This window comes from Camellia sinensis, chromosome 6 (assembly GCF_055761805.1).
Source record: "Camellia sinensis isolate YWXY chromosome 6, ASM5576180v1, whole genome shotgun sequence".
Lineage (NCBI taxonomy): Eukaryota > Viridiplantae > Streptophyta > Magnoliopsida > Ericales > Theaceae > Camellia > Camellia sinensis.
Window position 1 is genome coordinate 55,951,840 of NC_138966.1, and position 17,849 is coordinate 55,969,688.

At 34.7% G+C, this 17,849-nt stretch overlaps 1 protein-coding gene and 1 long non-coding RNA gene across 2 annotated transcripts in view; one reads left to right on the plus strand and one right to left on the minus strand.

Annotated features, from left to right (window-relative positions):
- LOC114257863 (uncharacterized) overlaps positions 1 to 17,849 on the minus strand; it is a 50,440-nt gene that overhangs the window by 2,792 nt on the left and 29,799 nt on the right. The gene's annotated exons all lie outside the window — the stretch shown is intronic.
- Positions 198 to 15,303, plus strand: LOC114257862 (uncharacterized). Its single transcript, XR_014332350.1, has 6 exons — positions 198 to 391; positions 4,117 to 4,191; positions 8,752 to 8,835; positions 9,083 to 9,226; positions 14,147 to 14,201; positions 15,075 to 15,303. It is a non-coding gene; the product is annotated as an uncharacterized LOC114257862 (long non-coding RNA).

Below are 17,849 nucleotides of genomic sequence, written 5' to 3' on the forward strand. Positions count from 1 at the left end.
TATTCAAAAGTAACCACAATCTGTTATTGGATTTTTGTAAATTAATCTTCAATATCCAAGCTTCTGTGAAATATTGCTACTGACATGACTAGTATTGGATGCCAATTGCGATGGTTGAGTCTAACACTAGAGTTTTCTATAATATACCCCAACAAGAGAGAGAGGGAGAGAGAGAGAGAGAGAGGGGGGGGTGGGCTAAATCTCTTTACTCTTTTTTTTTTTTTTGCCATGTTTGGTTAATCTTAATTTTCAATTCAACAATTCTGTTGAACGAGACGCATATTTGTATTTCTTTTGTTGAAGGTGACATGGTGATATGCGTTGAAGATGAAACAAATGGCACATGTTTAGAACAAAGACCAAGTGAAGATACGCACTTTCATACCAAAATGTACGTAGTTCTTTCTCTATTGTTTCTGTGTCAGTCCGTATAAGATGCTTAGTGTTATTTTATGTACTTGACGTCTGTGTTACATGGACTCGGCACTTTGGGACGAAGTACCTGTGTCGACACGACACGGGTGCGGGTGTGGGATCTGTGTCAGATTCGCGTGTTCTCTCTCGGACATGGCTCTTTACAGACAGCAACAGAGATGAAAGAGGGAGAGAAAGAGAGAACTTGGTCACCTGTCGAAATGGCGAAGACATCGGTCGCTTCTTCGACTGCTTCGACATGCTCGATCTCCATCTCCTGCTCTGTCTTCTCTCTCATCTCTCGATCTCCTTCTCTGTCTTCCCTCTCGTCTCTCGTCTCTCGATCTGTCGATCTCTCTTCCTCTCCTCTTGTCTCTCTCTCTCGGTCGCCGACTTCTTTCTTCTCTTCTCTGTTCTTTCTTCTCTTCTTTGTTCTCTCGATCTCCCTCTATTAGTATATAATATTAGTAGATAATATAATATATTAGTAGATAATAATATAATAATATATTGGTATATAATAATAATATATTTATTAGTATATAATATTAGTAGATAATATAAATATAATAATATAATATATAATATTATTCTTTTTTTGTTTTTTTTTATTCAAATATAATATTATTCATATCATATAATATTATTCATCCAAAAAAATTATATAATACAATATATCATAAATAATATAATTTTTATGTCTAAAATAAAAATAACTTATTTTATCATATATAATATAATTTATTTTATATTTAAAATAATTTTTATTTGTTATTTATATAATATAACTCATCTTCATATAATAAATATATTTTTTTTAAAACAAACTATTTAACGTATCCCCGTACCCGTATCCAAATTTGGATACATATCCACGTATCCTTCATTTTTAATTTTGAAGTGTCCGACCCTTAGATATGCACCCCACCCGACACCCGACACCCGTACCTGCGTCTGTGTAACTTAGCTTGACGTGCCTAATCCTTTGATTGTATTTTGGGAAGTAAGTTAAAAGCCAGCTATTTGGCTTTTTTTGGTTTTTCTTGGTTGTTTTTTTTTTGAAAAAATGTGCAAAAGAGTAAAGAGGTGATGTGACTTAAAAAAGTCAAAAAGCCAAAAAACTGGCTTTTAACCGATTTGTACTACTTCTTTATAGCCAATGCACTTGTACTAGTTAATTAAAAACTCCGATGAGGATTTTTTAACAGAAAATTTTGGAGAAATTCAATATAACATTACAGTTTTTATCACAACCCTTGAAATTCTTGGTCAAGATTGTTGGTCATGTACTATTAGCTTATAGTTACCTTAAAATTTCATTTTTCCTTGCTAGCTCTTTTTTTATGATCTCATAAGATATTTTCAATAATCACTACATGTTATGTCAAGGGTGCTGATGCTGATGGAATAGATACTTAAAACCTTGTTCCTTTTCTTTTATAATGCATTCGTGAAACCAAGAACAACCCTGGAATTCTAGAGTGTTGAGAAACCAAGATTTAGTTGGTTTAGCTAATAGGAACTAATTGTTTTTTCTATCAGCAATGGTAGAGAGCGCGAAATTCAGTGGCTCGAATGGCTCGAAATTGCCAAAACGACGTCATTTTGGGCACAAAACAACACAAAACGACGTCGTTTTAGCAAATTCAAGCCATTTGAGCCACGGAAATTGTGGCCACCAAACATTTTTCTTTTTCTATATATTGTATAGGGCATATTTTCTTTTTGAAATCTAAGGTTGTCAGTAGAATATGTGAATTTGCATAAATCTAGAGTATGCTTAAGGTAATTACCTTCTAATTGTACTTCTCTTCTTCCTTTGAAGATTAAATTAAGTTCATTAGTTCTTTGGTTTTCTTTATAATTATTCTTAGTTGGTCAATGTTATTGTTCTTTTGAATTTTGGAATTGTTTATTTTCTACATGTTTTTTGGTTTGGTTTGCTTTCTTGGTTTGATTTGGCCTGCAACATTCGTCTATATAAATATAGGTGGTCAGGTTTATGTAAGACCAATAGACCGAGAAACATTATATTAAAAATGCAAGAAGCTTTGTTTGATGTTACTGTTATGTATTTGATTATAACTATTGCTATTGATGTGCATCCTCTGGCCAACATTTTCATTTCAATTTTTCGTTTGTCTGTTATTCTCCAGTTTTTCTTGATCTCATTTCTTTTTTCTACTTTTGACCTTTGAATATTCTTTCCTTTTGTCCTTGTTTTTTTCACTTCTATCCTTATACTTTGCCCCTCATTATGAACTCCAAGTATTCAAGATGACTTTTAGAGCGCATAAAGATTCTGATGATTACCATGAACTCATTTTTATTAGTTGCCAGCTCATAATCTTGAATTGATTAAATAATGCCATATCTTTTTCGTGCTTTGTTTACATCATATTTTAGTTTGCATTTGTGTTCCGTTTTAGATGGATTAGAATTTATACCTAAGTTGTTTGTTTTCTTCTTTGTTTGTTTGTTTTTACTTTTTGAGTGGAGTTTGCCTAAATGTGATAATAGTATTCTTGAGTTATAGAATCTATTTTTATGAATTTTTTTTTCCTAAAAAAGAAAAATTTATTGCTTGGTTTCCTCCCTAGCATGCGTTGGCCTCTTTAGCTAAATGGAGCTACTTAGCTGGTGTGGTTTCTGTCTTCTCTACTAGTTACTAATGAAGTGGGAAAATGTTTGTAACCAAAGAACAAAGAAAGAAATTTTAGTATAAATGATTAGATGATTTCACTGGAGGCATAAGAATAGGGTGACAATTGTTCTGTGAAGTGATTCTTTTGTGAACAGTATCATTTAGTCCATATCTTCATTATATACAACCTCTTTAGTTAACAGAAAGAAAATTTCGTTTCTGACTTTGCAGCATGTTAGGAACTGAGCTGTTTGTCCGTTGCATCATGTGTTGCCTAAGCACATTCCTTTGCCTACACAATTAGCTGGAAGAAAGAAAATTAAGCAATCAAGCTTTGATAGTGTATACTTGGGAGATGTGGGTCCTGCCATGGAGGAAACATGCTAATTACTATGTTTCGTTTTGGGCTTACATATCTCCCCCATTTAAAGGAACACCACTTTTTTTTTGGTTTGTTTATCTCCAATGATTGGAGATCTGTTTGCCAATCTTAGTTTTTGGAATGTTCTCTTTTCGCTTGTTTAGATTTTGTTTTGTTTTCTTCTCATTGTATGAGTGTTAGGATCAAACACACCCAGAGAATTATCTCACACACACAGAGAACACAATATTTACGTGGTTCGGCCCAATGCCTACATCCACGGACAGAAATGAGAATTATCACTAAAATGGAGCAAAAATACAAATACAGAGGAGGAGATAAAACTCACTCAACTCACAGCTCTCACACTCAATTTCTGATAATTTCAACTCTCCCCTCAACCTCTATTTATACACCAAAGAGGGAGAGCCTCATTGGTCACCACCTACCCTCTTCCACTCTCTAGTGGGATTGGTAGAGTGGGAGAGCCACTTCCATTGGGTGGAGAAAGTGGGTTCTCCAATGGGAGCTCACATGGGATGATCCAACAATGAGGACATCTTGTCCTCTCTTTGTTAGAGTTTTTTATTATTTCAATAAAATCTCTTTTTCTTGGTTCTTAAAAAAAATGCTAATTACTATGTTGCAGGTGTTTATCTTTGAGAATTTTCTAATATATTTTGCATATCTCATGTAGGCGCATAATTGACTTTGGAAGCGCAGTTGATGAGTTCACCAGGAAGCATCTTTATGGCTTATATGGACCATCAAGGTATGCTCATTCTTGTACTTGGGAAATAAAACTTTATAATCCTGTTTGGCTGCTGAGTGATAAATTAGATGGCACTGACCCAACTGGTAACAGGTGGTGTTTCAAAACGTTGTGCTTGGCTTGAGGAAGCTTAAGAAATACTTACTTCTTTATCTCACACATCAATAAAAAGTGGAAGTGGAGTGGGTTAATAAAGATGGAGGTGCTACATGGTTTAGTTCTAAAACCACTTAAAATTTCTAGTAGATCGTGTGGCCATTGTATGGTGTGTTCTATAGCTTAGATAAATTGATCGCTAGTGTTGTATCCATTCAACTTGTTTTAGTGTAGGTTGATCATAGTAGCTAGAAACTTTTACTTAAAAATTTATACTAGCTCTTGAGTTTTGAGTTCAATTTTCTCAGCCTAGACTCGAACTATTTGGAAAAAGTTATCTTGTGAGGTTTGAAGGGATTCTGAAGATAGTCGCTTAACACATATACCATGTTCCTTTGGAGATTGACACCTCTAAAAGTTATCAGAATCTACTTGGAGAGATAGTAAAGGTGGTGAAGAACTGCCACCAATGACTTAAAATTAAATTTAGGATACTTTAATCAATTGTATTGATAACATCTCTACCATTGGGGTTTCCCTCCAACTAGAAGCCAGCGCGGATGACCAAAACCCTAAGAGGGAAACCAATGAAGCTATCACCATGGGCCAAGACACTAGGATGTCATGCCATGACTCCCTCTAATTGCGTGTGGGTCTTTCTTCCCTTGTATTTGTTTGGAGATTTCTCTCTTACATATTTGTGTTTTTCAATTAGGAAGATTAGGTAAGAAAGGGGTGAGATGCGGGGGGCAAAAAGGAAGAAAACTACAAGGGGTGATAATGTCGTGGAAAATTTTATATCATTTGAAATTATCATTTAACCCATTTGACTATTGCCTTGGGAAAAAACTAAAAGGGATATCAAGTGGACCAACAAAGGTTTGGTTTGATGCTTGTCCTTAAATGTAGAATAATTATTGGTGGAAGCGTGAGCTGCACTTAAGCTGAAGGCCACCTAGAGCCTAGGTGCAAAACACAAGTACATACCTGATTGAAATATAGCACACCTTGTTAAAAATAATGTAGAAGGATAAAGGATTCGTAACACATAACAAAAAGGTTTAAAAAATATCAATTAATAATATATTTATCCTTTTAACTAAAATGCTTAGCGTCTTATGTAGTTGTACAAAAGTTTTAGATGCAAATTTTACATAAGCTCGTTTAATTTCTTAAAATTCTATGAAGTAAATTTGAAAACAACTATTAATGGATAATATGACAATCAAGTGACCAATGAATCATATACTATTTAAACATAGCTTTTAGATAATATTGATTTTTCTTTAGAAAATATTCGTATCCATGATATTTGATAGCCAGCATAGGGTGGCAAATGGGAAGGAAAAAGTTTCATAAAAAGATTGGAGGTATGTTCTGGGAGGGTTCTGGATAGGGATAATCAAATAGTTAATGAGATTTTTTTCTCTCATTCATTTTTGTACTCGTGTCATTGGAATGGTTGATGGGGTTGGATTGGTTTCCAATTGATGCTAATAGATCAACATGGTTGGAGAGGCCATTTGATGAAGAGGAAGTTAGAGTGGCAGTGTTTTGAATGTCAGAGGGATAAGTCTCTGGGACTTGATAGTTTTCTATGGCTGTTTATCCAGATTTGTCGGGATACTTACAAGAATGATTTGACGAGAGTTTTCACATAATTTTATTGAAATGGAGTAGTTAATATGACGAACGTGTTTTTCATTTAATTTAAAAAAAAAAAAAATGCTTTCAAGAATGATTTGAAGAGAGTTTTTACATAATTTTATGGGAATAGAGTTGTTAATATGATATGACCGATGATTTTATTTTTATTTATTGATTCTTAAGAAAGAAAATTCCTTGAATTTGTGATTCAGACCCGTTAGTTCTGTTTATAAATTGGCAAAGGTCTTGTGTAGAAGATTGAGGGTGTTGTTCGGAGAGACAACATCCTCTCAAGGGACGTTTGTTGAGGGATGTCTATTATTAGATGTGGCTCTAGGAGCTAACGAAGTGGCTGAGTCTCGGAGTGCAAATAAGGAAGGTGTCGTCATTAAATTGAATTTTGGGAAGGCATAAATGAGTATGAAGAGCCTTGTATGTTTGAGTGCTGGTTTATAACTTAGATTTACAATTTTCTCTACAGTATAGATATGATCTTTGAATATAAAAAATTAAAATTAAAAATAGTTTTGATTTGGGAGAAAATTAATTTGAAATGTCTTTCTTTGAAATAAAAAATAATAATTGTATGTGTTATTACAACTGGTTGTAGTTACATAATCCCTCAAGTAATATGTGTTAGGGAGAGTCATGTCACTGGCAGCATCTACCTCCCAATCTCACAAAAGCACACAATATACACAAGGTTTGCATCCTCTCCTTTTACTCACAATATACACAAGGTTTGCAGCAATGCTTGGCACTTCTTAGAAACTTTAGTTGAAGATGAATTGTAATTCTCTTAAGAGAAGACCTGGCCTTGAATCAGTTGGTCTAAAGAGTGAGTGTTAACATTGGGCCACCGCTGCGGAGTATAGTAGATACCATGGACCAAACTTTGTCTAAATAAATAGATAATGTAACTTTACTAGAAGGGGCCTGGTAGGAGGATGGAAGAGGCTTATTGCCTGGGTTATTGAAAGTGGTGTCTTATTACTAAGTGTGGTCAGTCGTTGCTGATGTGGGAAAATTGTGGGCCCACCGGGAATCATTGTAGGTACTAAGAACATGTCAGACCACTGGTGGTGGAGAGAGAGAGAGAGTAACCTCTAAGCTTGTTAGAGGCAGTGGAGATGGGTTTTTATTTGTTTATTTTTGCGGAGGTGGAGACCTCTTTTTATAGGAGAGTTGGGCCTTGGTGGCTAGTTCACCCTCAAGAGTTGTGCGAAGGAGTTACAGTGGGCAAGTGTGATACAACTTACGAGGTGTCACATATCTTGTTCAAATTGGTCTTGTAGATGTGAGAATATGCCTATTCAGTGTTTCCTTTTAGGATTAGGACTTAGTGTTCTATAATCCTAAAAGGAAACACTGAATAGGCATATTCTCACAGTAGAGACCTCTCTCTCGTCTAGCGCTAGTCAAAGTGGAGCCACCCCAAGGGAGTGAGAGATGATCAGCCCCAAACTGCACATGATCTCGCGTAGGGTGATGAGATGCTTGGGCCTCCCTTGACGGAGGCACTGACCATGTTAATGTAATTTGTACCTATTCTCTTCCTTTAGACTTTAGAAATTAGTGTTACATTGCATTTCGTTATTATCTTTGAATTATATATTCATATTCATGATATATATAATAATTGTTTATCCTTAAATATGACAATACAATAAATATATGAAAATATATATTTTGCTCATCTCCCACGTCGTGTCTTATATTTTTTGAAAATTGTGTTTCATGTTAGTATTATGTCACGTATTCATGGTGGTGCATCGTAAATACCTGCAATATGCATTTTCTATCTGAGTTTGCACCATTAGAATGGCGACAAAATGATGATGTCCAGGAAGTTATACGTTAGCTGAAACCTATGTTACATGGATTTGGGTACAAGTGTTGAGTGCAGTTACATATCTAGTGGTCGGATCCATCAAATATCAAATTTAAGGATATGCAGACTTAGAAAAAAAAGTGTAATATTTTTATATTTTTAATTTAGTAAAATGGTGTTATGTGTAGCTTACAACATCAAAAGGCATTTTACTCATTTTGTAGCAATTATACAGCAATGTATGATATATAATGATGGTGTTAAATATAGATATAAGTGTCCAATGGAAAGTATGATGCACCTATGTCACAGCTTGTTGAAGTGTCCGATGTCTAACATGGGTGTTTGATTGATTTTGAAGAGGTGATATAACATAGGCTGAAGCTCCATTTGTTTTTCTAGCAAGTTCTAAATTGGGCCTTCTTCCCCGTTCCCTGTTCATCGGCTGGATTCGAGACACATGATTCAGATTGATACCACCCAAGCCGGGCCAGGATCATCAAGATGGATGAAACTGAAAGAGGCCCAAGTTGAACCAGTAATGATTTTTCTTAAAAATATTTATGGGTGACAGAATAAGGCCTTGTGTCCATCAAAGCTCTGACTGCTATTTTCTCTGCGGCCTTTGTGATAGACACACTTTTTATTATGTGTAATGGACATTTCTAGAAAGGTTCTAGTTAAATCTGCAATCTTGGACATGTGCCTTAACTGGTAGCTAACCTGGCAATATTTATGGTGGTTAACATTGGATACGTGTGTTTACTCTTTTGGACCACATAGCTTAACTCAACAAATCATCGTTGTCTACTTATAGTCATAATTCATTTATCCCCATGGAATAAAATTCCTGAGGATTTCAATGGGGTAATTGCATGTATGTCTGCTTAGTAAAAGCATTATTTGGATGAATTGTTTGCTTGTAAGTCTCTTTGTACATTTTCTTTTATTTCTTACTTGCTATGTTGACTTCATGGTAATTTCAGCTCTAAGCAGACGTATTACTACACTCCGCCTGAAGCTCTTCTTAATGCCAGCCGGTTTTAAGGGTCAACAAGCACAACTCTAAAGTATGTTAACATGCTTCTAGTTTCAGTACAGTTTAAGGTTAAAAACTGAGTTTTATTTGACAAGTAATGGAATAGAATCTTGTCTTTGCACTAAAGAATACGTTGTTCTTAAATGAGAAGATCTGTTGCATGTAACTTTCACAGTTTTTTGAGATGCATTTTTTGTTGAATGAACTGTCATATGTAATAATCAAATTCTTGTCTTTTCGATTATTTATTTTTAAATTGTATTTTGGTCAACTTGCAGGCACGACTTGTGGAGCGTTGGTGTTGTGGCCTTGGAGATGATTGTAGGAACTCCTTATGTTTTCCAATTGAGTCATCGGTCATATGCAGTTCTAATTCTGCAGTCTGATAGCTTGCATGAAGATGAGATGAATCTTCTATTCAGGTGAGTCATAGTTTTTATAATTAACTAGTGAAATTGTTTGAATTCTGATGCCTCATGCTCCATTCCTGTGAATCCTCTTGCTGTATGGTTAATAACTGATAACACACTAAGGTACTTAGCATCAAATAAGGATTTGACAATCTGATGGGTTGGTGAGAGTGTAGAAACAAAAGCTTAATTAAAAACAAGTCATATTCATCTGATTAGCAGATTGTTGTGTGTTAGGTAGCCGACAGCTAACACGTAAAAAAGCCGCTCGGATCCCTTATGAAAATGAATCTTACTTTGAATCGTTTAAATGCTAGGTCGTTCCCCTCAAGTGACGCGTTGCGCCTGCCTCCGGGTGTTTCGAAAAGTGAGCAAGGGGCGCCGCATCGACGCCTGGGTGCGGTGAAAAATGGGCAAAGGTTTCCGCGTTTTTCTGGATGAGCGCGGGTAAAGAAGCTAGTCCAAGACTATAGGTTTAGGATAGCCACTTGGAACATAGGAACCTTAACTGGTAGGACGATGGAATTAGTAGATGTTATGATTAGGAGGAGAGTTAGTATAGCTTGCATACAAGAAACTAAGTGGACGGGAGAGAAAGCTAGGGAAATTGAGGATACTGGTTTTAAACTTTATTATAGTGGTAAGGATAGACGCAGGAATGGGGTAGGAATCATAATTTCCAAGGGTCTTGTGGAAAGTGTGGTGGCGGTCATTAGGAAAGGAGATAGGATTATGCTAGTTAAATTAGTTATTGGAGGGAATATAGTGAACATTATTAGCGCTTACGCCCCTCAAGTAGGGTTAGATGATCAGACTAAGAGGGATTTTTGGGAGCAAATGGATGAGATCTTACAGGAGATACCCGTAGGAGAGAACCTGGTTATAGGTGGAGATTTTAATGGCCATGTGGGCATAGATAAAGTAGGTTATGAAAGGGTGCATGGTGGATACGGTTTTGGTGACAGAAATGAGGCTGGAGAGAGAATCTTAGATTTTGCGTTGGCTTCTGACTTGGTGGTGGCTAATACTATGTATAAGAAGAGGGATGGGCATTTGATAACCTTTAAGAGTGGATTAGTTAAGAGCCAAATAGATTATTTCTTAGTGAGAAAAGTAGACTGCCTAAAATGCAATGATTGTAAGGTGATTCCTGGAGAGAGTCTGGTCTCTCAACATAGGATTTTGATACTAGATTTATGTTTTAGAGGGCAATACCAAGCTAGGAAGGATGGTGGGCGTTGTAGGACGAGATGGTGGGACTTAAAAGGGGATAAACTAGAAATATTTAAGAATCGAATGGATAAGGAAGGTACTTGGGACTTAGAAGGTGGGGCTAACACTATATGGAATTCGATGGCCAATTGTATGAGGAGAATCTCAAGGGAAGTGCTTGGAGAGTCGAAAGGAACGGGACCCAGCTCTAGGGAAACTTGGTGGTGGAGGGAAGAGGTCCAAGCGGTAGTTAAGGCAAAAAAAGAGTGCTTTAAAAAGTGGCAGAAGGATAGAACTGAGGAAAACCTTAAGAGCTATAGATTGGCTAATAAGGAGGTCAAGAAAGTAGTGAGAGAGATTAAGTTGAAAGTTTATGATGACCTATATACTAGACTAGATAGTAAGGAGGGAGAGAAGATGGTATACAAACTTGCTAAGATGCGGGAGAGGAAAACAAGAGATTTTAATCAAGTAAAGTGCATCAAGAGTGAGGATTCTAAGGTATTAGTGAAGGACGATGAGATTAAGGAAAGATGGAAGAATTATTTTGAGAAACTATTAAATGAGGAACATGGAAGTACGACAATACGGGAAGAAATAATCAGTAATACGATAAGCCAAGACTATAGGTTCTATCGCAGGATTAGAAATTTTGAAGTGGAGATTGCACTTAAGAAGATGAAATCAAATAAGGCTTTAGGACCTGATGATATCCCTATTGAAGCTTGGAAGTGTTTGGGTAAAAAGGGAGTTGCTTGGTTGACTAGGTTGTTTAGTAAAATTTTGTTGACTAGGAACATGCCAGATGAGTGGAGGAAGAGTATTTTAGTGCCAATCTATAAGAATAAAGGTGATGTCCAGAATTGTAACAACTATAGAGGAATTAAGCTAATGTGTCATATAATGAAAGTGTGGGAGAGGGTGATGGAACGTCGATTGCGAGACATAACAGAGGTGTCAGAGAATCAATTTGTTTTTATGCCTGGTAGGTCAACAATGGAAGCGATCTATCTTTTGAGGAGAGTAATAGAAAAGTATAAAGAAAAGAAAAGAGACATTCATATGGTGTTTATCGACCTTGAGAAAGCATATGACAGAGTGCCCCGAGATATAATATGGTGGGCGTTAGAGAAGAAAGGGGTGACAAAAGGCTACATTGACGTGATTAGGGACATGTATGAAGGGGTGGTGACCACTATTAGATCGCCAGCTGGAGAAACAAATGAAGTTCCTATCACTGTAGGGTTACACCAAGGATCTACCTTAAGTCCTTATCTTTTTGCTTTAGTTATGGACGAGTTGACGATAAATATTCAGGATGACGTGCCATGGTGTATGCTTTTTGCAGACGATATTGTGTTAGTGGATGAGACTAGAGAAGGAGTTAACACAAAGTTGGAGATCTGGAGAAAAGCTCTTGAATCTAAAGGATTTCGGATAAGCAGAACTAAGACAGAGTACATGGAGTGTAAATTTAGTAACAGTAACAATGAAAGCAGAGGAGAGTGAAGATTGAGAACCAAGAACTGCCTAAGAGTGAACATTTTCGTTATTTAGGGTCAATTATCACAACAGCGGGAGAGATTGATGCAGATGTGGCCCATAGGATTAAGGCGGGATGGTGTAAGTGGAGAAGTGCGTCTGGGGTATTGTGCGATAAACGAATACCTACTAGACTCAAAGGTAAGTTTTATAGAACGGCTATTAGACCAGCTATGTTGTATGGGACGGAGTGTTGGGCAACTAAGAAACAACATGTAGATAAGATGAGTGTGGCTGAGATGAGGATGCTAAGGTGGATGTGTGGTAAGACTAGACAGGACAGGATTAGGAATGAGTGTATTCGGGAATGGGTAGGAGTAGCACCGATAGAAGATAAGTTGAGAGAGAATCGTTTGAGATGGTTTGGTCATATTCAACGGAGACCAACAGAGGCAGTAGTGAAGAGATGCGATGCTGTAACGGTAGATAGAAGTGTTAGGGGACGAGGTAGGCCTAGATTAACGTTGACTAGCGTTATAAATAGAGATATGAATCTACTTAATTTGACCAATGAAATGGCCTTTGATAGGGCCGCGTGGAGAAGAAGGATTCATGTAGCCGACCCCATTTGATGGGACTTAAGGCTTCGTTTGGTTTGGTTTGGTTATTTTTAGATGACAACAGTAGAGATCAGCAATTATTCGTGCTTGTGAACGTGTAAATTGGCTACTCCTTAATGACAAAGGTGACAATTGAGAGTTCATCGAAATCTTTTAGTAACTGATTACTAATTAAATAAGCATTATGATTTGTCTCAATCAAACCGAATTTAGTTGTGTCAGACAGAAAAGGTGACGTAACAGGATCGTGTTATGCCAAATGTGAAATAAATTAAAATGATTAACCACCTATACAAAAATTAGTACTTTGTGGTCATGGAAATTTATTTTGTCCTTAGTAATTAATTAATTGATGTGTGCTAGGGGGAAAAAAGTGTTTTTAGTATATCTTTTTAATGTGAAAGCGTTATTGGGAGTTGCAGATTCCAAGTGTTACTAGGCATGACTTGATCTCGAGATTGTTTGTATGTGAGCTTAGGTGTTGTATGAACTAATATATGGTCACATAGGTTGTATTAGTTGATCTCTATAGCTAGTTCCTATTACTTGAAGTAGTTCAGTTTTTTTATTATTATAATAATAATAATAATAATAATAATAATAATAATAAAAAAGGGGATGAGAAAGAAGTTGATACCCTTGCATGAAGAAGACAAACTTGTTTTGCGAGAGCAATTTCCTGTAACAAGGACAGTGACTGTTAATTTGGGGACTCACTAGCTTGATGACCACATACTTACAAATATTAGTTGTCCAGCAAAAAAATCACTCAGCTTTCTTCTAGGGCATTAATCATTAGGAAACTTCTACTATAAGAACTGTCTATACCTATGTATTTACATGTGTACAAAGGTATGTATTTTGACTCGCTTTGAAAATCAGAACCTGAAGTTGATGAAGTCTTGTAAATGGGTATGGTTCTTAAAATGGTAGAAATTTAGTAATCTTGAAACTGAATATGTAAACTCTGTACTAGAATTATATTAAAATCCTCAATCATGAGCTGTGGCTGCCATCATCCTCCTCTTTATAACGAAACTTGTTACATTATTAAATGAAATACATGTTGCATGCTCTTATTAGATATAAATGTTTTCAGATTTAGGTCATTTGCGGCTCTCTACAACAAAATCCCTAGAGATGTAGAACATCTCAGGGGTAGGAGAGAAAGGATAGTGGAATGTATTTTTGTACTTATCTATCTCCGTTAAATCATATTCATATTTTTAAGGATGATATATGCACTAGACATGTTTTCATAATCTTGTCTTCCAACGGAAAAAAATAAAAAACTGTTTTTATATTGTAATTTTTTTTCAATATATATATATATATTTAAATTTTTTTGGTTTTTTGAAAAATAAGAAATGGTAACTTAACCAAGCACCCCATAAGAAAATTGCTTTTGCCCTCAAGTTTCCTTAAGTGGAATGTATCACTTCTTGTGCATCACAAACTGCTCTGAAGAGTTTTTGTCAAGTGAAATAAAGAACCTAGATCCTCTAAAACTTGGGTTAGTTTACTGTTATATTATATTTGTGGACCATGTCAGATAATGTCCTGAGCTGTCTGTCCTTGCTTTGGCTAACTCACAATGTATTTTTCTCAATATTTGTAGCGTTCCAAATGATTTGGCTTTGCAGTTGGTGCGCAGACTTTTGACATGGGCTCCGGTAAATTATGAAACTATTTAACTTCCATTTCTCTTTCAGAGTTAATTCTGAATGCTTTCATTTATATAATAGATGTACCACAATCAAATATATATATATATTTGTTATAAGAATGTGCACGTGTGTTTTCATGGAAAGCAACAGATAAACAAAGAAGCTATCATAATTAGTTATAATTTCTCATGCAATTTTACTTGCACACAGAAACTCCCCTTCTCTTAAATGATTTAAATAATTTTATTATAAGTATGTGCACGTGTGTTTGCATGGAACGAAAAAGACGAATGATTTGGTTCATTTTCTTGACTTCCAAAATTGTAATGGGCTCGAAAATTGGAGGTACCATTTTGGTGCCCATAGAAGCTCCCCTTCTCTTAAGCAGGGTAAGCTCTGGATTTGACCATGGCTTTTGGTGTAATGACCAAGTAATTGAATGGGCAAAACATTAGATGGCACTTTCTTCCTGTTTTTTTTTTTTTTTTTTTGTTGATGGGGGGATAGAAAATTAAATAACCAATCCGGATGATCTAGTTTTGCCATAGTAGATGGTTTGAACTCAAACAGCCAGCAAAATTTGGTTTGGCCTATGGAACATCTAGCACATGAGAAAATTAGAAATCATATTGGCGAAATTATGTCAGAACATGAAGGTAGTGTGCTGCTGACATAAGCAAATACTTGTAGACTGGGTATAACCATTTTCAATGCTGGGTGAAATCATTAGGTCCTATTGATGAGTTCATTGATTGAGTAAAGATTATCTAATTTGCTATCCATACGGGGATATAGACTTTTGTTCACATATATGTAGTGTCAATTATGTAAATGCATGTTTGCACATAAATGACAGTTCTTAATTTTTGAATGTTGCAGGAGGACTGGTTGAGTGTATCTGATGCTTTGCAGCATCCATATTTCCAATCTCTGCTCTGAAGATGAGCACCGGAGAGTTATCAATACATAAAAATAAAAGAAAAAACAATGAAAAATGTCTATTGGTAGTGTATAGTTAGCTGGCCTCTTGCCAATATCATTGTAGTTAATTGTTTGTCATTGTTGTATTACTCGAAAACAAAAGAGTACAAAATCAATAGAAAGAAACAAAACTAATCAAAAGCTCAATTATTATTATGATTTCTGTTATGCTTTCAGTTACTATTATTGCTATGTTTTGACGAAAAATATTTTTTAAAAACATTTTTGTATGGTATTTTCTTTTTAAGCAAAAATATATTTTTTGTATCTATTTTTGTTAAATTAATTTTTGTTTTTATAAGAAAATTCAAAAATTGAACCGAACAGATTTTTATTCTTTCCTTTCCTCTGAAATCATGACATTGGACTACATGAAATTATTAATCCCTAGATTACTGGTGTTGAAATTACTATTCTCTTACAATCATGTAATCTATTCAACGTTTGTAATGTTCTTGGAATAATATAGGGGATTAGTAAACAGTCTTGCAATCTACTCTTTTTTTTTTGGGTGTCAGAATCCCCACCTTCTCCATTTTTTAAGAGTGTTTCAATTAGCACTCCATTTATTATTTTGGACTTCCATTTTTTTGCCTCCTCACTTATAAATTTTAAACCTCTTAATTTTTTTTTTCTTCCTAAATAATACTAAAATTATCTTTATGAAAATTTCACCTGCTCAAAAGCACTCCCACTTCTAAAAACCATTATCTCTCAAAAGAAAAAGAAAAACTCCTCAAAACTCATTCTCTCTCGTGATCGTGGGAAAGAAAATATTTCTGAAGTGAATTGATCGTTGTAAGGAATGCGTTCTTTGTAATCATCATCACCAACCCTAGTTTTGGATCTAGTTCCCAATACCTCTTTGCCATTCGTGCCGTCATAGACACCCTAGCCTCATGACTCTGTATCCAACTCTTTTTAACCATCGTAACCCTTTTTCGGTCCCCTCACCATCGTGACCAATCCTTTCTAGCTCTTTCACCACCTCGACCCTTTACATCTTTCCTCATTTCATTTACGAACCCCTCCACACCATTGCTTTCCAGCAATCCCATTTGTTTGTCCTTATTCTTCTAGTAATTTTTGTATGTGGATAAAGTATATGTCATGTGGTATTTTCTATTATTGTGATTGGTTTTGACAGTAAAGTCCATTACATTTATATTGAGTGTTTGGAAAACAATATGTGCATATAATTTGTGATTTACCATTTCAAAAGTCACTAACTAAAAAATATTTTTTTTTTAAAAAAAACAAAAATTTAGTTCGTTTTTATAATTTTTTTGGGCAGGCATTAACCCATAAATCATAAAATCAGAACTTACCGACCAACTAGTTCCATAATTATTTTAATGAATACACAAATCCATATTTATTTATAAGATTTTATGTTATCATCAATTTGAAAATTCCCTCCTTAATTTTAGTTGTTTATCACATTCCATGTCATATTTCAAAATAGTACACTAAAGTCATGTTTGATTCATGAGACTAATAGTGAAGGTATTAATAATCCCATCAAATTAGTGTGGTATTCACTATCCAATTGAATTACTTGGATAAATTATCCCTTTGTCCATTATTTGATTCACATTGGATAAGAAAACATATGAATGTAGTATTACAACTATATTTATCTTCTTTTCCAATCTTATCTTCCATCAATGTTTCTTCACAATGTTTATGTTATCAAAATTTCTTCATAAACGTGGTTTTGAAAAAATTTATAAATAAATAAATAAAAGCAAAATAAAAATACAAAATACAAAGCAATGTTTGGTTTGTTTTTTATTTTTTTTTTTAAAAAATATAAATTAATTTGATAAAATAAATATGAAAAATATTTTTAAATATATAAAAATTATTTTTAGCCTTCTAAATATAAAATTATATAAAAATAACAAGTGTTTTAATTTTTACTCAAGGGTAAAAAGAGTCTTTTTATTTTATTTTCTACTTTATGATATATAATCTCACCCCTACCCTATTACTAATAATCTTACAAATTTGTTGGATTAATTATCCATTGGGTTAATAATCCTGAAACAAAATTTCAAAACAAACACAGGATTATTGGGCCAACGAATTAATAATCTCAATTATATACTCTAATTTTGTCAATCAAACATGTCCTAAAAGGGTTTTTGTAGTTACATTACTGGTTTGGACAAACCATATTCCATATTCAATTTACAAAAAATGTAGCACACCCATTTTAGAAGAGGAAATATCATTTTTCCCACCAAACTTTCATGCATGTTTTCAATTTGACCCCCAAACTTTGATTAATATTAATTTTATACCTGAATTTTTAAAATTTTGATCAATTAGCCCCATACCGTCACATTCCGTCTACAATTGGGCGAAATGTGCTAACGTGGCACCAAATTTGATTTGAAATTTCATTTTATCCCCCAAACTATACCTTAAAAATCAATTTGCCCTCAAAACTATACCTTAAAAATCAATTTGCCCCTAGGTCAGTAGATTCTGTCTAATTGTAGACAGAATGTGACGGTAGGGGTCAAATTAACAAAATTTTGAAAGTTTTGGTGTAAATTTGGTATTAATTGAAGTCTGGGGGTCAAATTGAAAAATGCGTGAAAGTTTGTGGGCAAAATGATATTTCCTCCATTTTAGAAATCAAACTACATTCCATATGTCATATTT